The sequence below is a fragment of the Monodon monoceros genome, unplaced genomic scaffold (assembly GCF_005190385.1).
Source record: "Monodon monoceros isolate NGI ecotype Baffin Bay Population unplaced genomic scaffold, NGI_Narwhal_1 Super_Scaffold_6, whole genome shotgun sequence".
Lineage (NCBI taxonomy): Eukaryota > Metazoa > Chordata > Mammalia > Artiodactyla > Monodontidae > Monodon > Monodon monoceros.
This window is the reverse complement of record NW_021703783.1, coordinates 92052571-92075161: the sequence shown is the minus strand read 5'-3', so window position 1 is coordinate 92075161 and position 22591 is coordinate 92052571. Positions and strand designations below refer to the sequence as shown.

The 22591-nt window shown below is 39.9% G+C and overlaps 1 protein-coding gene across 1 annotated transcript in view; it reads left to right on the top strand.

Moving 5' to 3' along the window:
• The window catches only part of ENTHD1 (ENTH domain containing 1), a 99002-nt gene that overhangs the window by 57730 nt on the left and 18681 nt on the right, over window positions 1-22591 (top strand). The gene's annotated exons all lie outside the window — the stretch shown is intronic.

The following is a 22591-nucleotide window of genomic DNA, read 5'->3' as shown; positions in this document are numbered from 1 at the left end:
CCAAAACTGGCCTCCAATAAATTACGCTATCAAATTCCAACTGGGCTCTACTGCTGCTCAGGATCTGATTGATCCACTGTTGAGCCACTCCATCCCATCTATCCTCCATGAACTCTCAGTTTTCAATACATTCTTCCTCTTGATTTTCTCAGAAAATAGGATGAAAGATCTGCCAGGATGAGAACAAAACGTTCTCAGTAGCTTTTATTCCCTTGTATATCTTTGCTTTTTTATCCATCCAGGCATCCTTTTCCTTTTCACAGAGTTGGCTCCTTACGTTCTGAGTTACATCTTCTCCCTCATCTTTGGACCATGCACCTCAGTTTTCCCCTTATATAGCACCCTGATATCCAAAATATTAAAACTGAAGTTTATTAGTATAGGTTTATATTACAAGTTTCTATGTATATAGTTCATGTATATGTATATAGTTCATGGCCTTCTTATAAAGCCAGTTGTGAGAATGATGAGGATATTTTAATAGACCCAAAAACAAGAAATTGTGGGTTATGGTGATATCTGTAGTACAGGGTTGGCATTATTCACATGAATAATTGGTTATAAGTGGTTACAGTTTTTTAGACAGCTTACTTTGTACTCTTAGAATACACTTTATGTAAACTGATCCAGATCCAGAAGTTTGAAAGAAGAACAGTAAGGAAAATGTTTTTGTATTTTAATATCTCCTAACATTTCCACCCCCTAATATTTTTGAACAGACTTTATTTTTTAGAGCAGTTTTAGGTTCACAGCAAAATTGAAGGAAGGTACCAAGATTTCCCCATATAACCCTTGTCCCCAAACGAGCACAGCTTCCCCACTATCAGCATCCCGCACCAGAGTGGTACGTTTGCTGCAATCAGTGAACCTACTTTAACACTTTTTTTAACCACCCAAAGACCATACTTTTCATTTTGGTTCATTCTCAGTGGAGCACATTTTATGGGTTTTGACAAATGTATAAGACATGTATCTACCATTATAGTATTGTACAGAGTATTTCTTTGCTCTAAAAATCCTCTGTGTTCTGCCTATTCATTCCTCCCTCCCCTCTAACCCCTGGAAACCACTGATATTTTAACTGTCTTCATAGTTTTGCCTTTTCCAGAAAGTCATATAGTTAGAATCATGCCGTATAACCTTTTCAGATTGGCTTCTTTCACTTAGTAATGTGCATTTAAGGTACCTTCTTGTCTTTTCATGGCTTAGTAGCTCGTTTCTTTTTAGTTCTGAATAAGATATACTAGAGTATTTATCTATTCACCTACTGAAGAGCATCTTGGTTGTGTCCAAGTTTTGGCAATTATAAATAAAGCTGCTGTACCTATCCTCGTGCAGGTTTTTGTGTTACATGTTTCTCTCTGCCAGCATTTTAATACAAGTGAATTTGAGTATAAATGAGCATCAGAGGCAACCCTTAAGAGGAAGAAGGTCACAAAACATGTCACTTGAGGGATGATTCCACCATTTTACTTGTTTAGGACTCATCTTAATTAGAGGAGGTTTTCCTACTTTTGAGTCTTTCTTTTTTCCAGTCTTTCCTTCACACTGATCTCAGAGATATCTTGCAAATGTAGATCTTAGCATTTCATTTTCCAGCTTAAAAACTTTCAACAATTCTCCACTGCCCATAAGTCTATTTTTTTATACTGTCATGTAAGACTTTTCATAGTCTGGTCCCAGCCCACCTTTTTTGGCCTCATCACCCAATACTGCCAGTATTCACAATACTTTATGACATTCTATTACTTTCTCTTTAGAATGTCTTTGTTCCAGTTACTTCAGCTGTGTAACACATTGCTCTAAAACTTTTATGGCACAAAATAACCATTTATTCCGCTCATGGATTCTCTGGGTCAAGAATTAGGACAGGGCACAGTGGGGATGACTTGTCTCTGTTCTGTGACATTACGTCTGGGCTTCAGCCCGAGAACACAAATGCTGGGGACAGGAATCATCTGAAGCCTCATTCACTTATGTGTCTGGTAGTCGGTGCTTTGCTGTGTCAGCTGGGCCTCAGTTTCTCTCCACATGCACCTCTTTATGTAAATCTCTCCACGTGGGTTAGTTTGGGCTTCCTCATAGCATGGTGGCTGAGTTCCAAGGTTGAACATCCTGTGAAAGAAAGGACCAGGCAGGAGCTGAGTAATCTCAAAGTCATTCTGTGAACTTCCTCCCCGTTCAGTTTATCAAGGCAATAGAAAAGACTTGCCAAAGTTCAAAGGGAGGGTACGTAGATGCCTACCCCTCTATGGACAACTGTCAATGGCATATTGAAAGAAAAGCATATGGGATGGGATGTGTATTAGCACGGTCATCTTTGGAATATACAGTCTGCCACAATTCTCCATCAAATAATGTTTAACAAAATCCTATTCAAACAGCAAGGCCCAGCTTCTTTCTCAAGATTATTTTGGCTATTCAGCATCTTTTTGTGTCTTCAAACAAATTTTAAAATATTTTGTTCTAGTTCTGTGAAAAATGCCATCAGTAATTTGATAGGGATTGCATTGAATCTGTAGATTGCCTTGGGTAGTATGGTCATTTTAACAATATTGACTCTTCCAATCCAAGAACACAGTATATCTTTCCATTTGTTTGTGTCATCTTCAGTTTCTTTCATCAGTGTCTTATAGTTTTCGGAGTACAGGTGTTTTGCCTCCTTAAGTAGGTTTATTCCTAGGTATTTTATTCTTTTTGATGCAATAGTAAATGGAATTGTTTCCTTAATTTCTCTTTCTGATATTTCAGAAAGTGTATAATTAGTGTATATTATTAGTGTATAGAAATGCAACAGATTTCTGTATGTTAATTTTGTATCCAGCAACTTTACTGAATTCATTGATGAGCTCTAGTAATTTTCTGGTAGCAGAAGTTCTCAGTTTTAATGAGGTAGAATTTTATTCTTTATAGTTTGTACTTTATTGTATCTTGTGATTTTTAAAAATTCTTATCTCAAGATCATAAGATATTTATATGTAGGCTAAAATTTTTATAGTTTTGCTTTCCACAACTCTTAACGCAGCTGGAGTTGGGTTTTGTGTATGATTGAAGCAAGAGTTCATTTTTACTTCTAGATGGATAACCAGCTGTCCCAGCATCATTTATTGAAAAGTCTGCCCTTTCCCCTGATGAACTGAAATATACCATCTATAGCCTAAAGCAAGTTCACACATGTGCATGGATTTGCTTCTGGGCCCTCTATTCTGTTCCATAAGTTATTTGGTTATCCCTGCACCAACAGATAGTTTTAATTACTCTACCTTTGTAATAATTCTTGATGACTTTTCACTTATTAGTGTTTTGTCTTTTTTTGACCCTTTGCTTTCCCACAAAAAACTTGTCAAGTTCCTCGAAAAAAACCTGTTAGAGTTTTTATTGGCACTACCAATCTTTAAATCAATTTGGAGAAGTGACCTCTTTACGATATCAAATTATTCTGTTTATTTAAGTCTTCTGCAATGTATTATATTTTATAGTTTTTTTACCATACAACTCTTATATAGCTTTTGTTAAATTTAGTCCTCGGTACTTTATATATTTTTTGTTGCTACTGTAAAATATATAATTTTATAAACTGTATTTTCTAGCAGTTTGTTGACTGTGAAAATGAGTGGAACTAATTTTTGTATATTGATTTTATAACCAGTAACCTTGCTTAACTAACTCTTATCAATTTTCCTAATTTATTTGTAGATTTGTCTAGATTTCTAATGTTGAAAATCATATCATCTGTGAATGATGGCAGATTTGTTTCACATTTGTAAACCATACTTTGTATTTTGTTTTCTTACCTTGCCATGCTAGGCAGAACCACTCAGGCAGTGCTGAACAGAAAGTGTGATTGTGGCCTTCCTAGATTTGGTCTGAATCTTAAAGAGAATGATTTCAACATTTGCCATTAAGACGGGTTTACTGTATGTTTTTTGCAGATCTCAATTTATAACTTGTTAACGGTTTTATCATGAGTACATCAATATGTTGAATTTTATCCATTTTTAATATCTATATTGATGGTTATAGGTTTTTCTCCCTTAAGCTGTTAATTTTGTAAGTTAGTTGATTTCCAAATATTAAAACAACCTTGAATTTCTGGAATAAACTCAATTTGGTGATGATATATTATCTTTTATATATATTGCTGGGTTTGATTTGCTAATGTTATATTTAGGAGTTTTGCATCTGTATCTACAAGTGAAATTAACCAGGACTGTCTTTTCTCATATTTTCTTTGTTACGTTTTGATACTGAGATGTTGCCAGACTCATAAAAAGATTTGGAAAGTGTTTGCTCTTTTTTCATACTCTGGAATAGTTTGTGTAGGGTTGTTTGTGAGATGATGTGAAAGTAGATAAGGTATTCTGTATGTTCACTAATGGTGCTGGCAGAAGGGCTGCAGGCAGGGAAGACAAATCTGCACCCGGAATATGTGTGTCTCCTTATGAAGACAAAGTACTACTCCCTTTATAATGGAGGGGTCCAATATAATCAACCTGACACCAGGTAATTAATTTGCTGTTTTCCCTGGGAAATGGTGCCATGCTAGGGATGTAGCATTAACCTCTACTCTTAGCAGGTTGGGCATTTCAGAAGTTGTGGTAGCCAGGTCACCTCAGAAGTTGTGGTAGCCCCTGCATAGTCTCCACCCCTGCCACACTGCAAAAGCCCATTGTATAACCACTAGAGTGACTAAGGAAAGAGGATGGTTGACATCCATTAAACAGAGCATCTTGCCCATCTGATTTTGAGAACCTCTTCTGCAGTGAAATGTCTTCTGGCAACCCTTTATATGGGACATGAACATCTTCACACAGTGTGCACATACATCCTGAAGGTTCATCCACATATTTCTTTGTCACCAGTGTTCCAATCTTATTCTTTCCAAGTCCCTGATAGCACCCATCAGCCACGAATTGCATCTTGCCTTCCATGTGAAGTGTGCGTCTGTTTGCAATTCTGTCTACTAGGAAGATTTTCCTACTGTCTTTTAGGGCACTTCTGAGTGAGGCTCTGATTTAGCAGTTAACCACTTCTGGCTAGTGCCAGCATTCCTTGCAGATATACCTGTAAACCAGTCCTATACTTTTTCTCTTAACTGACAGTTCTCCATGGAGCTATAGGTGTAAGTTGAAGGGGAAGCAGTAAAAGAATGGGAGCAGGTTCCATGGAATCTGAGACATCTGCTTGAATAGTTTACATGGGCCTTCTGGCTTGGTCTGGTCTCATCTATTCCGTTTGATTTTACAATAGAATGCTGCTGTGTGTTCTGTGGACCAGATAACACCCATTACATGATGGGCACATAGTCATTTGGTGTCCTGTGGTGTAGGCAAAAGAAGACATGGCTTTACTCCAAAGCCCTAGAGGTCAGCTTTGTGATTTTCCTAGTGGGGCTCATGAGAGACTCTGCTTAACATCTTTCTCTGCCTTGGGCACTAGCACTGGTTCTAGATTATAAGGTCCACCTGGCAGGGCAGCTTATACAGTGGCCTGGGCCTGTTGCAGAACCTTTTCTTGCTTTGATCCCCACTAAAAAATGGCAGGAAATGGTCAGAGCATCACACCCAAATGTGGTATGCGTTGCCTCCAAAATTCCAAGACACCCATGTTACTGTGTTTTTTTTTCTTTGTGTTGGACAGTTCGAGGGGAAACAGCTTGTCTCTCACTTCCAAGGGGGTATCCTGACACACTGCAGACCATTGAATACTCTAAAAACTCCACAGATGTGGCAGCCCTAGAACTTTCCTAGGATTTATCTCCCACTTTCTGCATGCATGTAGCACCAAGAGGGTGTTATTTCCTGCTTAATAAGTCCAGTTAGCATTGTGTCATCAATGTAATGGACCAGTGTGATGTTCTATGGGATATCAAGAAAATCCAGGTCTGTCTGGTCTCTGTTAAAAGACACTGTGAGGCAAGACAGTAAAGGTTTACTGTGTCCCTGCCACACGAAGCCTGATTCTAATTATCTTTATTAATAGAGATTTTTAAAGGAACATATCTAGACCAATAACTGGACATTAGATGCCAGGGGCTGTGTTGATTTGCTCTAGTAAAGATACCACAGCTGGAATTGCAGCTTCTCCTGGCATCACCACCTGATTATATTTGCAATAATCTCTGGTCATTCTCCACAAACCATCTGGCTCTTCAGAAAAACAAGAATCACCACCCCTACAACTTTCAAGTCTTTGATGGTAGCGCTAATGTCTGCAGTTTCCCCAAAAATATTTTTTGGAGTGAGGAGGTGTAATTAATTCTAGGGGTTTCTACCTAGTCCTTCTAAACGTAATAGCCTGAACTCCATGGGTTGTGGAACTAATGTGGGGATTCTGCCAGTTACTAAGTGTATCTATTCCCATTATACATTCTGAGACCATGGAAATAACTAGAGGTAGGTCTGTGGTTTTACTGGACCCATTGTGACTTGGAGCCTAGGCAGAGACTTCATGTGCCACCTGATTTCCATAAATCCCCACTTAGTAGAGGATAATGGCATTGTTGGATCTCCAGAGATTAGTGTCAGTTAAGAGCCAGTATCTAACAAGACCAGAAAATTCTGTGTATTTCCCTTTCCAAGGACAGTCATTGTTGTAAATGGCTTCAGGTCCTCTAGGGAAGGCCTAGGGGAAGATTTACGATATATACCTGTGGTGGGCATTTCAGGATTCTTTCTCAAAGGGATCTGACCTTCCCCTCAATCAGGAGGTTCTGGCTCTGTGAACTGGCTTCAGTTTAGGAATTGAGTAAGAGGCCGTGACTCCTCCCATGATGACACTAATTAGGTTTTCCACCCATATATATCAAGCAACACTTAGTAGGCTGCCCACCTATTTTGTATCCATCTTGTGATTCGTTAACCATTACTATACATCCCTGAAAGTAAAAAACATCAAACAAACAAAAAACTGATGTCATTGCATCCCTGTGTCTACTATGGTTGTCGTGCCTAGCTTGTCTCTATGAGTTAAGCCGTAGCATCTGGCTATTACCACTCCAGGACGCCATTATTCCCACTGAGATCAGAGAACCCAATCCCACTGCATCATCCCTATGGTCATCTCTAGCCCACAGATGACAAGCACTACAGGCTCTTCAATAATGCTTGTACCCCATCACAGTACATTTTTTAGCGCGTTGGTGAAGAGCATATATTCCAAGGCAATTAGAAGGTATCTGAGCATGTTGTACATAATAATAGGATCGTTCCAATGGTCCCATCTCCTGGAGCCTTTAAACTTCCTTTTACAGCATGCCAAGGAAGTGCCTTTTTTCTGAAGGCCACTTCTGAGTCCCACACACATGGTGTTCTCTCACTCACTCTCTGGCTCTCACTGTCACTCTTTTCAGGTCCTGCTGAAATGTTACAGCCTAGAGAGGCTTTCCTGAACACAGTATTAAAAATTGGCACTTCATCACTTCCACTGGCGCTCCCTCTCTCTCTTCCCTGCTTTATTTTCCCTTATCATCTGATGTGCTATATTACTTATGTGTCTATTTGATTTAGTAAGAGGATCGTTTGATCCAGGGGTTCTGCAGACCACCCACAGGTACCATAGTGACTCTGCCATTACCTTAGCTCTGACTTTGAGCTCTGCTCTTTGCCACTTCTAGGTGTGTATGATGCTGTTCAAGCAGTTGCTCATGAGTTGGGTGCATTACATTAATGGCTTCCATTTTGAGGGCAGTTGCTATATGCTTTCACATTTCCCTGAAAGTATCTTTGTATCAGTCATCAGAGCATTGCAAAGCATGTTTTTAATTAGAGAACTGACTACAGAAATTTGAGAGGTTATCAACATAGTAACTGTGTATTATATGGTTGGTGAAGAAATCCAATTAAAATCTTTTCTTAAATTTAATTCTTCCCACTTTTTTACTTCAAAAATATGGAAAACATGATTTGTGCATGAAAAACAGACATAAATGAAACTATTAAATGGGTTTTTCTTGAAATAAATAGGGCAAAGCCACAATCATTTGCAGAAGTCAGTTAAATAATTAAAAGACTAGAAGGATGGTAACTACATTTAAAGATGCCACCTTTTATTTGCCATGCAGTAGCCAACTTTTTTCATCATTTTGATGATCAAAAGAGACACTGACTTTTGAATTAATTATGCATTTTAGGTCAAGAAGCCATCCCACCTAAATTGTTTTCTATGTTACTAATGAGTGTGTGTATTATAAAAAATATGGTATAACCCTTAGACATTTCAAATTAGGAGAATCAAGTTTAATGTAAACTAAGGTGACAAGTTCTTCATCAAATGACTGTGACATCTCAGGTGTATAAGTCCCAATTTGACTTTATTTGAGTGAAACAAATGGCTATATATCTATTTCCAAGAGTGAGCAAATTATGCATCCTACAGCTATTTACTGAATACCTACTATGTGCCAGGCACTGTGCTAACTGCTGGATATCCAGTGATGACAAGATCCCTGCCTTTATGTGGGATGGGGTAAGAGGAAGCTGGGCAGGTTTAAAGAACTGAAATAAGTTTAGTAGGGCCTTAGGATTAAGTGGATGATATGAGAGGTGCCAGATGAAACCAGAGAGATAAGCAGAGTCTTATCAATAAAGGTGACCATATAATTTTTTTGTCCAAACCAGGATACTTTTGAGAGTGAAAGGAGGCACAACTAATAATTGTGCCAGAATAATAGATGTAAATCCAGAGCTTCCTGGGCAAGGTGGTCTTGCTATGGTCTGAATGTTTGTGTCCATCCCCAGTCATATGTTGAAAACCTAATGTCCAAGTTGATGGTATTAGGAGTGTTAACCTAAAGCAGTAAAACAGCCGGTTATTTTATTGGCAAAGCAAGTTAGTCAAGAAGCAAAGAATTGCAATTTGGACATGCAACTATGGCAAGCCATATGCAAGTCTAGTAAAGCAAAGCAGAGGAAACTCTTTTATAGAGGGGAAGGGGAAGTTGGGAGGGACTGTTACAAACAAAAAGTCCATTGGAGGAAACGGGAAGTTCAAAGTGTAGTGGCTTTTCATTGGCTGAGTTGTGACAGTCTCTCACTGGCTGAGCTGCTGCCAGGCAAGGAGAAATTCTTTCTTCCTCCTGCTGGCTCTAGTAAGTAGTGTCACTTCCTGTGGAAGATTCAAGGTACGTTTCTTCCTGTTGGGATCTGTGTTGATGTTGAGTGGTATGTGCCTGAGGGCTCTTCCTTCTGGTCTCCCGACTTTATTTTAGTCGTTTCCTCTAAAACGACTTTGGCCTTTGGGAGGTAATTATGTCACGAGGGTGGAGGTGAATGGAACTGTTGATCTTATACAATACAAAAGACCTCACAGAGCTCCCCAGCCCCTTCCACCGGCTGAGTACACAGTGAGAAGTCAGCAGCCTGTTACCAGGAAGAGCACCTTCACCAGAACCCGACTATGCTGGCACCTTGATCTCAGACTTCAGCCTCCAGAACTGTGAGAAAGAAATTGCTGTTGTTTATAATCTCCCCAGTCTGTGGTACTTTGTTACAGCAGCCCTAACAGACTAAGACAGGCATGTGTGCCCGGTCTCCTTATAAGCCATGCTGAGGAGTTTCAGTTGTGTCTGGAGAACGATGGGGAGCCTTTGAAGTGTTTTAAGCAAGGACATGATATAACCAGATCCTTGCTTTTGGAAGACGACTGCGGATGCGGTGTAAAGAAAGGATTGGAGGAGGGCAAGTTAGGAAGAGTAGTCAGGGGTCAAAACAGAACTAGAGACTAAGAACATTTCTAAAATGCAACTCTGATCTGGTCAGAGTGCTGAGGAGCTCCCCTTAGGATGAAGTCTAACGCCTTAGCCTGGCAGATAAGCTCCTTCTGGCATTGGCCTCTGCTCTCCTCTCCAGTCTACCTTTCACCTCCTTCCTCCTCCATCACGCGCAGTGGTTAGCTATGGATGCTGAACCACTTGCCGTAAAGGCCGTGTTCTCTCACACTTTGCATATGCTCATTCCTCTGTTCTCCATTCCTATTCATTTGAATCCTTAGGGTTCAGCTAAGATGTGGCTTCTCCCAGGAAGCCTTTTCTGACGTGCTGGAGGCAGGGTTATTGCTCCTCATCCGGGATCTCATGGCACTCTGCGTGTGCTCCGGATCCGCGCTGATTCTGCTGTATTGTCACTACCCATTATTTCCTCTGTCATCAAACCAACTAGACTATGATTTTTTTTTTGAGAGAAGGTCTGTGTCTCGTTCATCATTGTGTGCTCTGCCTCTAATCCAGTGCTTAGTCCATAGTAAGTGCTCCACTAAATAATTGTTGGCTAAAAAAGTATCATTTGAAATGCCCCTAAATTGAGTATCGTCATCCTCTTGCTCTTTCTGTATTTTTTGCATATGCTTTTAAAAGTGTCTTCAGAGAAGATTCATCACAGTTTTTTTTTTTAACATCTTTATTGGAGTATAATTGCTTTACAATAGTGTGTTAGTTTATGCTTTATAACAAAGTGAATCAGCTATACATATATATATATCCCCATATCTCCTCCCTCTTGCGTCTCCCTCCCACCCTCCCTACCCCACCCCTCTAGGTGGTCACAAAGCACCGAGCTGATCTCCCTGCATCACAGTTTTTTAAAAGAAGAGCAGCATAACATGTGTGCTCCAGGTTCACCAGTGAGGTTCGCTACCAGCAGTTACCTTCTGAAAATTTGTGGGATTTCCCTCATCCCTCATTGACACTTGATAGTTATATTAGCTTTAAAAAAGTCTATTTAAAAGGAGGAAACACATACCATTTAAAATAATGTTCATGGATTTAGAGAGGGAATGCATGTGGGCATTGGTGTTGGTCCAGATATTATTTATGTAGCTTTTCCTTTCATATCATTTCAAATCTGGTCTGAAAGCAGGATCTGTCTGTGGTGTGGCAGGAACCCAGAGACACAGCATGGATGATCCTCCCCCACGCCCCCCCCCCCCCCCCCCCCCCGTTTCCTAGATGTTGTTACTCAAGTTAGTGAGTTTCAGAGGGAGGAGGGTCTGGAGGGCAGAGAGAGCGCTGAGGTGCTATCTTAGCGGTGAAGAAAGACAAGGGGCTGTCAGAGAGATGGAAGAGCCCTCAAAGGCAGAGGTGGCATCTTAACTCGTGCTTGAGTCGCCGGCATATTTTCAAGCCATGACGTCAAGTGTGCCAAAAGGAGTAGCTGTATTTTTTTTTTTTTTTTTTTTTTTGGTAATTCAAGATAATCTTAAATATTCCCATGGCAGAGCATATAACCTCTCACGCAGTGGGAGATTCTGAGTGGCTGACTCAGATGCCCTCTTCCCAGACCCCCTACTTGCATTTCTGTTCTTCTGCTTCCATCCTCTTCTGCTGGTATGAGGTGAAGATGGGTGGGCATTCCAAAATGTTGCTTACTTTTCCAGGCTCCACCTGGGAAACAAACAGAAATCCTCTTCACCCTCAGAGTGAAAGCAGCATGAGGGAAAGAATTTTTCTCTGTTCATTGCTGAATGCTCAGTTCCAAAAAGAGCTAGCTAATGGTAGGTGCTTGTTGGATAGATGGATGACTGGCCCTTCCTTGGTTTCCCCAACTCCCAAGACGGCCCTGGACAGGCTCAGGATGCAAGAGCTCCCTCTCCAGTACCTAACTCTTGCTTCCTCTGTTTATCTCCCCTCTCAGAAGATCTTTAGTCTCAGGTAGATGCTTGGGAGGAGGGGGGAAAACAAGCTAAACCAATATTCTCCCCAGATTCCCTCTGTTACAAGTTAATCTGGCTTTTGTTTGTTTTCGATTCAAGTCTTTCATCTCTAGACCCACCATGAAACTTCCTGCTGGGCAATGGCAGCTTCATATTTAGGTGACTGTGCTTGGGGAAGGGGCCTTGGGGACTCAGTATGTGTGGGACTTGTGGGGAGGAAGACTATGTCTGTTAGCACTTCACTCATCATCCTTTCACCCTTGTAACCCCAGTTTCTAGCACAATGCCCAGCACATAGTAGGCTCTCAATTAATCTTTATTGAATTCAATAATGGATGAGTCAGAATTGGTAAGATATTGAAGAGAAAAAAGCAGAAGCTTGGGGATGTGCTCAAGGTAAATGTGGAATGAAATAGATATACAGGGAGGAATACTCAGTATTGTTGATTCTTTATTGAAACAGAATTCTATTCAATAGAGCCACATATTTTGTTAATTTTGATACTAATAAGGAGTGTTGCTGTTATTTTTATTGTTTGGAATGGTATGTGCTCTCTAGAGCACATACCAACTTAGTAAACTAATTCTCTAAATTAGAGTCAAAACTCAGAGACTGTCCAACTTTTCATAAGCATAAACTGAAATAACTATTAACGAGTAGATACTAATTGCTAAGTAATAGTAAAATTCTAGAAGGGAGGCTTAAGAAATTTGGTTTAAATCCAGCAGGTACTTACTGGGTTTCCACTGTGTGTCAGGCGCTGTGGTAGGCATGGAAATTTGGCAGTGAGCCGGGCAGGCCCCGTCTGCCCTCAGAGAGCTTCTTTTCTGGTGAAGGTGATTGGCAATGAACAAATAAGATAATTATAGAGTGTAAAATGCGCTGTGAAGGAAGTAAACAGGCAGCTTCAGTAAAGTGAATGAGAGTCTTAACTTTAGTTAGGGTCATCGGAGAAAGCCTCTATGAAGAGATGATAGGATGTAAGATGAGGATGAAAAAGCCTAGAAAGGAACATTCCAAGCAGAGGGAATAGCAATTTCAAAGGCCCAGTGTCGGGAAAAACTGGTTAGCTTGCTCCTAGAATTGTGAGGAGACCAGTGAGGCTAGGAGGAGCAAATGAGGGGAGGGTGGTATGAAAGGAAGTCAGAGAAAGGTGGGCAGGAGCCACGTCACGCAGGACTGCGTAAGTCACAGGGAGCTTTGGATTGAATTCTGAGTACAAAGGGAACATTTGAAGCAGAAGAATGGTATCCTCTGATTTATAGTTACCTAAATATAAACTGGGGGGAAATGCATTGTGGGAGGAAGCAGAAGCAGAAAGACCAGTGATGAGGCTTTGTAGACTGTCCAGGTGACCATGGCTGAGGGTGGAGGTAGTGGCTATGGAGGAAAGTGGGCAGGTTTGGCACGTATTTTAGAGTTCAGCCCTCAGGATCTCCTGACGGTTGGTTGTCAGCATGAGGAAAAGGATGGAAACAAAGATGATTACCAGTTTTCTGCCTTTGGGAAGTGAATATGTGATGGTGCCATTTACTGAGAAGGGCAGGACAGGAGAGAACAGGTTTGAGGATATATTAAGAGTTACATTTTGGTCATGTTACACTTGAGATGCCTATGAGACATACATTGAAAGTTCTGTATTTGTTCTGGAAATATTGAATATCAGTACACTAAAATAACTGAATTCGAACTTAGACGATTGTTTTTCCTGTTTCTTTAATCAGTCTCTCTTTCCTTGAGACACCTAATTAAAGATTCTAGCTGTGCTTTCTGGATGGTGGTTATGTCTGCTGTGCGTTTCAGAGATCTGAGAATTTTATTACTACTTCAAAAAAGCACAACAAACCTTGAATGTAGGTCATCGTCAGACACGCCTGATCCCTTAATAAAACTCAGAGAGAAATCTAGTAGTTAATATTTTTGCCATTCTTGTTGATCACAGTCCAGCGTGTCTAACATGTTCAAGCTACAGTTTTGTTTCCCTGAAGTTAGCAGTTTTAACAAAATGGAAATAGTGGTGCTTGATTTTCCCTCTTCATGTTACTACCTTCTGTAAACAGGGTATATGGGCACTTTAGAGGACTGGATGAAGTAGGTAGTGAATGACCTCTTGTGTAATATGATAGCACTATTGTACTGTGAAGGCACTCTGTAAGTGCCTTAGAGTTCTGTAGCAGGTGTTTCTTTTGGACCAGCATGCAGTGTGGCCTTGAGACAAGATAAGCAAAGGGCTACAGCAGTTATAACTCTTGATAGCTGAGTTGTGGCTCATGACAAGGTCAAATGTTTTGAATAAATACGGATTTAAAAAGGTGTTTTGCTTCCTGGAGGTATTTGACTCAATTAATTTAGAAAAGAAAAACCCAGAAAGGAGCACTTAATACTTTGATACTAATAGTTACCAATCCTTTGCTACCCATAAACTTGGGAAAAGATTGATTATTCAGAAATATTCAATCACTAAATTGTGACAGTTCTATGATAATCATATCTTAACTGTTATCTCTGCCCCTACTGTGTGGGCTCTTGTCATGTGTTACCTGCACTGTTAGAACACCTTTGTCAGTGATCTCTTTGCCTAAATCTCACTCCTGTCTATCTTCCACATAGTCTCCACAGCCATCTGTATAGCACACAAATCCTCAAAACAGGGTTTAATGGCTTTTCATTATCTACAGGGTAAAAACTGTACTCCTGACTTACTTCATTTTCAGCAATGTGGTGGACTAGACACTCTGAAGGTCCTCTTGCAACAAACAAACAAACAAAACCTCTAGATTCTGGAATAAATGATACTTTTTAATGTACTGTTGGGTTCATGGGAGCTAAAGGAAATCTCTAAGGGCAAAACAGAACAAAAGTGCAAAAACCAAATGAACCCGAGAACTGAAACCTGATTAGAGTGGGGAGCTGAGAGTTTAAAAGAATCAAAGACAGCTTTCCCTGAAGGCAAATGCTGATATCAGCATCCACAATCAGAAAACTAAGGCTTGAATGAGTCTGTGGCAAGGGAGGGAGTGGAGCGGAACCTCAGACTTCTGCATTAGCTGTGGGGCTAAAGTGCTTGAGGTCTGTTGTCCCGGCTCCCGACAAAAACACAGATCCTTTCTGGAGGAAAGCAGGCCCAGTTTAGACCCCACTCTTACAGATTAACCTTGGCCAAACGTGATGTCATCATCAGTGACCACCAGAACACAAGGAATAAGCCTGCATGACGGAGAGTCAACAAAGTCACGAACAGCAGATTTAGCTTCCAAGGATTTCAGACATGAGCTGAGTATGAAATGTTTAAGAAAAAAAAAAAAATGAAATCAGTAAGGGACAGATGACTAGACAGATTTGGGAAATAACCAAATAAAACTTTCAGAAAGGAAAAATAAAATTATTTCAGAGTAAAAACCCAGTGGATGTGGATGGATTAAACAATAGATCAGATAAAACTGACATGAGAATTACTGAATTGGAGTGTGTATTAGAAGATATTCCCTAGCATGCAGCAAGGAGGCAAAGAAGATGGAAAATATTAAAGAAAACTTGAGACACAAATGATAAATGAAATTTAATATAGCCAATTACAGTCCCAGAGGGAGAGAATATATATGTAGAAAGAGAGACGAAGTTTGATAAGATCATGGGAGATAATTTTTCCAGAACTGATGAAAGACATGAATCCAAAGATACAGGAAGCATAATATATACCAAATAGGATAAATAATTTAAAAAAATTTTCAAACTCTCATATCATAGTGAACCTGTGGAACACCAAAGAAAGAAAGAAAGACAAATTATTTATGAAACAATAACAAAGCAGACTTTTCAACAGCAACATTAGAAGCCAGAAGACAGGGAATAATACTGTCTCTATTCTCTGAGAAAATATCTGTCAACGTGAAGTGTGTAATCATTTAAGAACAAGAGTGAAATAAAGTCCTTTTCAAAAAAAAAAAAGACACTTCAAATAAACAAAAACTGAGTTTACCACCACAGACCCTCAGTAAAGGAACTTATAAACATATATTTCAGGAAGAAGGAAATGATTCCAAAAGGAAAGTCTGAAGTTTAAGAAGGAATGGTGAGCAAAGACATTGGTAAACATATAGGTCAATCTAAACAAATACCGTTTTTAAAAAATAATTATAACATTTAATTTGTGGTGTTAGAAGAAGAACTGAAATGCTAGTTGTAACAACAGCATATAACTGAGGAGAGGGGCAAGTTAGAGTTACAGGGTTCTAAAGTCTCTGAATAATGATTCAGAAGGTGGGTTAATATATTAACTTTGAACTCTGCCAGGCTATGTATGTGTATTCGGATGTTAAAATGGACTCTTTCTGACTCTCTTTTGCCTTAGGAGCTAATAATAAAATAGATATCATATACCAAATCCATATGTGGAAGTATTTTATTTATTTATTTATTTTTGGCTGCATTGGGTCTTTGTTGCTGCGCGTGGGCCTTCTCTAGTTGCAGCGAGTGGGGGCTACTTTTCATTGCAGTGCACGGGCTTCTCATTGCAGTGGCTTCTCTTGTTGCGGAGCATGGGCTCTAGGCACACGGACTTCAGTAGTTGTGGCATGCGGGCTCAGTAGTTGTGGTTTACGGGCTCTAGAGAGCAGGCTCAGTAGCTGTGGCACAGGGGCTTAGTTGCTCCGCAGCATGTGGGATCTTCCTGGACCTATATATATATATATATATATATATATATATATATATATATATGCAGAGAGCTATAAGAACAAGGACCATCCCCCTTTGCTGGGGGGAGGGAAAAGGTACCTGTCATCAGGTATTCAGTAAGGTGTTTTCCAAAGGGACATAGATTATATAATACTTGAAGTTTTAATAGGTCAGGGTTTTGTGTATGCTTATTTTGAGTAATGGAGCACTCATGCTTCATGAGAAATAGCACTTCACTTGAATTCACAATTTAAATGATATTTAAAGGTTCGTTGCGTTATTGCAGACTTGGACATGATTTATACTCAGTACTGAGGTAAAAAAGTTTATTATTGGTCTGTACATCTAATGGGGAAAATGTTTGAGAACTGTAGTTCCTCACCTCATTGTCACCTTTCCACGGCACACCAGGTGTCTTGGTCTCAAATACCAAGAACCAGTGGGTACAAAGAGCATGCATCGTGCTTGTGGTCTGTGAATACAGAAATTTCTGAGGAGAAGGGAGAGTACTGGTGTGTTCGGGTTCCAGTCTGCTTCCAGGAAGGGCCATGGTGGGGACTCCCTCATAATGCCAGCTCTTCAGACTGTCCCAAAATACAGTACCTGTTTATTCGTTTACTGTGGGCCAGATACCATTTCAAACATCTCGTATATTTAATTCATGTCAGAATTAAACGTCTGACCCAATTTACCTTAATATTTTACCCTCCTGGAGTCACCTGTACGGTTTTATTGTCATTACAAGATTTGGTTGGATGGTCACAAACACTTCAGGCACCTGCCCATCTTGGTCAGCCTAGAGTGTGCCCTGTAGCACGTGGAGACCTTAGCATGCCAGAGACCAGATCCACTTAAACCCTAGCCTAAAAAACAGAAAAATGGGCATAGGTAATGATCACCAGCTTCCCGAAGACATTTCCAGCTTCAGTTTTGATAACGATAATCTATTGAAGGAAATTATAGTTTTTATTATTGTTGGAACCATAACTATGGTGTAGAATTTAATAATGAGCATCCTGTATCTACCTATTTTATAATCCATTCATTGTGATCCATTTTCGTGGCCTGAAAGTCTTCAGCCATCCCACTTGAAGATTTTTAAAGAAAAGCACCTTAATTTTAAATGTGTCCATATTTTTCTGTGAGACACTAAACCATTATCTCAAATTTATATCGAAAGAAGTAGTAAATATACTTCGCATATTTCATAACTGTATTTTCCAAATATGCTTTCTTATGTTAATACTTGGATATAATATATACTACAGTTAAATATAATGATATACGATAAAAAATTCTCAGAACCTACAACTGTGTGTTTATACACCCACACATACACATATGCATACACACACTTATCATAGATCATATAGAGAGTATAGCTATTCTAACTTATTATGATTATTTGGGGCTTTATGTATATATTGTAAGGTAAATATATTAAGATTTTCATGTCAAACATGTTATTTAACGTTCACATTAAATATCTATTTTAAATTAATGGCCTGTCTACTTTAAACCAATATATTAATGAGCAATTCAAATCACCCCTCCATGTTAATAATTTATAACTCTGGCCTCGTAGCAAAATGGCCTTATTATCTTTTTTTTTAAACATCTTTATTGGAGTATAATTGCTTTACAATGGTGTGTTAGTTTCTGCTTTATAACAAAGTGAATCAGCTATACATATATCCCCATATCTCCTCCCTCTTGCGTCTCCCTCCCACCCTCCCTATCCCACCCCTCTAGGGGGACACAAAGCACTGAGCTGATCTCCCTGTGCTATGCAGCTGCTTCCCACTAGCTGTCTATTTTACATTTGGTGGTGTATATATGTCAATGCCACTCCCTCACTTCATCCCAGCTACCCTTCCCCCTCCCTGTGTCCTCAAGTCCGTTCTCTACGTCTGCGTCTTTATTCCTGTCCTGCCCCTAGGTTCTTCGGAACCTTTTTTTTTTTTTTTTTTTAGATTCCATATGTATCTGTTAGCATATGATATTTGTTTTTCTCTTTCTGACTTGCTTCACTCTGTATGACAGACTCTAGGTCCATCCACCTCACTACAAATAGCTCAGTTTTGTTTCTTTTTATGGCTGAGTAATATTCCATTGTATATATGCCTTATTATCTTCAGGTCCTATTTCCTTTGGTTAACATAATTACTAAAGTAGAAGCTCCTTCAGTTACACAGTTTTAAACTACAGAAATACATATTTTGGTATCCATCTTTTGTCATGCATGCCCACTCTCTGCTTTGTAGCTGTAATTGGATACTATGTATCAGACTAACAGGAGAACTGATCACAGCAATAGCTCTGCTGCAATATAACACCCATTATTAGATTCACAACATAATAGAATATAAAATAATTTGCAGTGATTATAGTACCTGAAACAAGGCAGTGGAATTCTTGAAAAATGAAAAAGTGTTACCAGTATGGGAATGTTCCTATCTGTAGGCAAAGTCTCTCAACTCAGAATTAAATCTGATGTTCTCTTTTAAAAATGATTTCATCATTGTCTCCGAACTAGCAAAAACATTTTCAGTACCTGCGACAGCATAGCTATTTCTCTTTTGTCCTTAGGCCCAAAGCGTGGAGGTGTGTTGGTGGTGGGTTTTTTGTTTTTTCCTTGCTTCAGGCATTTTGGTGATAAGTTTGCATTTAAATATGCTGTCTGATGTCTTACATAGGGAACAAGCTTCTTCCTAAAGATAACTGTCAAGAATATCCAAACCAGCTTTAATATGACTGACATTTCAAGGTCCTATTTTGCATTAATCAAGTATATTAGCAGGTGTAAATCACTGTACAATGAAGATACTGGGTACAGTCTCATAATTTAATACTGGGCTTCCCATCCAGGAGTCTGCTGGATATATACTTGAGAATAAAGCTTTTTGACATTCAGGTTTAAATTGAAAGAAAATGAGAAACCAGAGAAAGCAAGCCAACCAAATTAGTTCACTCTGTGCTCCTCTCTGCCTTTCCAGTGGAATTCAGAGAAATTCTCTCCCAGAGAAAGCTGGGAGGCCCTCACGAAACAAACCCTTTAGTGTTTACAGAGTATCCATTTATGCGCTTTGTGTTCAAACAAAAAGACAAACATTTTGCTGTTCTCCATCAAATCCCCACAGGTTCTCCTGGGCTTCAGAAAATTCTCCATAAATGCTGTTCATTCTTTATATGAATCCAAGAAAAACTCTACGCCATATCCCTTCCTGGGAGAAGACAAACAGGCACAGATACACAGGCCAGCTTAACTCTGTCCCCCTCTGCAAGGCCTCGCATCCCTAAAGGCAGCCCCAGGGACAAGTGGCCTGAACCCAGTCGCTTCACAGTTATGCACCATTACAACAACTGTGGTAAAGAAGTACTTGGTGCAGCTGGCTCTACCACACTCTTTAGTCCTTCTTTTACTCCCCTAAAAAGAGCATTGGTTTAGAATTCAGGAATCTGGAGTTCTAGTCCTACTTCTGCCCTTTAATCATTATGTGATCCTGGCAAGTCACCTAATCTCTGCAAGTCTCAGGTTCTCCTGTGTATCACGAAGGGACTGAATTAGAATGTCCTCTAAGACTTCTCCTGTCCTATAGTCAGGTTTCTTTTAGTGACTAGATCATCCAGATAATGATTCCTTGAACAAACATTTATCAAGTGACTGTTTAGGTACTCCACCGGTCAGTTGCAGGTGGAACAAGTTGAACAGGATGTGTGCCCTGAGCGGGTGTTCAGCCTCCAGGGTGCCAGAGCTGTCAACAAGCTCTAACAGGTCGTCAACCACAGATTTGTTTATTGCTGATACCAGAGCTTAGTGCCTGCCACATACTAATACGTAATAAATATTTGTCAAATGAATGAATAATATTTGAAATAATAAGTGAAAATAAGAATATTCACATTGTATTATGCAAAAGCAAAGAAAAGAGGGATTCATTTTTTAACTTTGAGGATATAGAAAAGACTTTACAAAGGAGGTAGTATTTGAATTGAGTTTAGAAGAGTGAAATCGTTTTTGATAGAGAAGGGTAAGGATGAGGATATTCTGGACTGAGGGAAGAGCATGAGCAAAACCAGAGAGACGTGAAAGTGTATGTCCGCCTAATGGCCATCGCCCTGGAAGCTGGAGTCAGGTATAAAGAGGCACAAGAGCATTTCAGGCAGGAGGAACAGTGTGGGTGAAGTCTTGGTGCCTGGAAGGAGCATGGTAAATGTGAAGAACTGGGAGAAGTTAAGCATAGCAGAATCATACGGTTTTAGGAAAAGTAGTACAAAACGAGACGAGAGGTAAATGGGGACTGATTTATGAAGAGCCTTGTAAACCATATTAAATAGTTTGAAGAAGTATTGGAAAGAAAATGATCAGATTTTCAGTTTGGAAATGTCACTCTGGCTGTGCTATGCCGATTGAACTGAGGGGACAGGGCGGGGAGACCTTTTAGAGGCTGTGGGAGCAGCTATGCTCCAAAATAACCTGCGTGACTGGGAGGTTCATGGTCATATTAATCGAGGTAGAACAAACGCCCAAGGATGAGGAGGCTGGAGGGTAGTGAGATTGCCCTGTGCAGAGGAATGACTATGTATTTAGGGCTGAAACTCAGCAGAAGTCAGAGCTGAGAATTAAAATGTGTGAATTACTTGCTTATAGGTGATAGATCTCATCCTCCTTTAAGTATGGTAATAGATGACGTCGCCCTGGGGTATTGCAGAGGCAGAAAAGAAAGGGGCCAAGGATAGACTGTCTGCATTTTAGAGGAAACAGAGCCAGGGAAGAACATTGAAAAGATTGCTTAGTGAGATGGAGGAGCCAGCAGAGTTCAGCTGAAGCAACCACAGAGGAATGAGTTTCAAGGAGTGTCTTGAGATTTCAATTTCCTTCTTCCTCATCACTCCTGCCTGTCAGCCATGAGGCCCCCTGGCCCTGGCTCCTTCCTTTCCCTCCAGATTTCACTCCTCCCCTCTGCCACACACTTTGCTCTAGCACCACCGAATGGTTTGTATCTGCCCTGCTTTCCCCCGCCCCGCGCTGTCTGTAACCTTCATTGCTTTGCTGAGGTTGTCCCATCTACTTGGACACCCTTCCCATCTTTCTCATCTTGGTTGACTTCTCCTCCTTTCAGCTCGGCTCAAACACTACCTCTTTCAGAAGACTTCCTTGAACCTCTTTGACATCTTTGTACCTCTAAACCTCACACAGTGCCTGAATGTGTAGTTTCGTGGTACTTGTTTTGGTATTAAATTAACCTTAGAATCTGAATTTCTCTGGTCTCCTGGTTTCTTTTCCTTATTTCTATTCTCTCCCAGCCCTAGAGCATTTAATTTAAAGATATAGCAATAATTTACCTAAAGTACTGTATCAGCCAGAATCCAGTAAAGAGACAAAACGGTGTACCAGTTATGGTTCTGGCAGCTTTATTGAGGTATAATTATCATACAATCAATGTAAATATTTAAAGTGTATAATTTGATAAGTTTTGACATATGTATATACCCATGAAATGACAACCACAATCAAGATAACACTCATCATCCCCTAAAGTTTCCTTGTGCCCTTGGCAATCCTTACACCTGCCCTTCCCTGCCTTGCCCTTTCCCTGTTCCTGTGTAATCACTAATCTACCTCCTGTCATTATAGATTTTATGGATTTTCTAGAATTTATATAAATGGATTCATACAGTAGGTGCTTTTTTGTCTGTCTTATTTCACTGTCTGGCCTAATTATTTTGAAGTTGCGTGCATCAATAGTTCACTCATTTTTATTGTTGAGTGATATTTCATTGTATGGGTATACCATAATTTGTTTATCCGCTCACCTATTGAGGGACATTTGGGTTGTTTTCAGATTTTGTCTGTCAGAAGTCTTGGGAATTCCCTGGCGGTCCAGTGGTTAAGAATCCACGCTTCCAATGCAGAGGGTGCGGGTTTGATCCCTGGTCGGGGAACTAAGATCCCACATGCCATGCGGCTCAGCCAAAACATTAAAACAACAACAACAAAAAAAAAACCCAACCAACCAAACAAAAAAACATTCATGAAGAAGTCTTTGTGAGGACTTAAACTTTGTTTTCTATTGGCAAATACCTAGGAGTGGAATGCTGGGTCAGCCAAACTGTTTCCCAAAGTAATTGCACTCTCTTACATTCCCACCAGCAATGTGTGTTACTCTAACCAGTGTCCTGTGAATGATGAGGTCTCCCACTGGCTAGTGGATGCATGAACTCCCCACCCGTGTGAGCTCTGAAGATCACACCTACTGTTCCTTT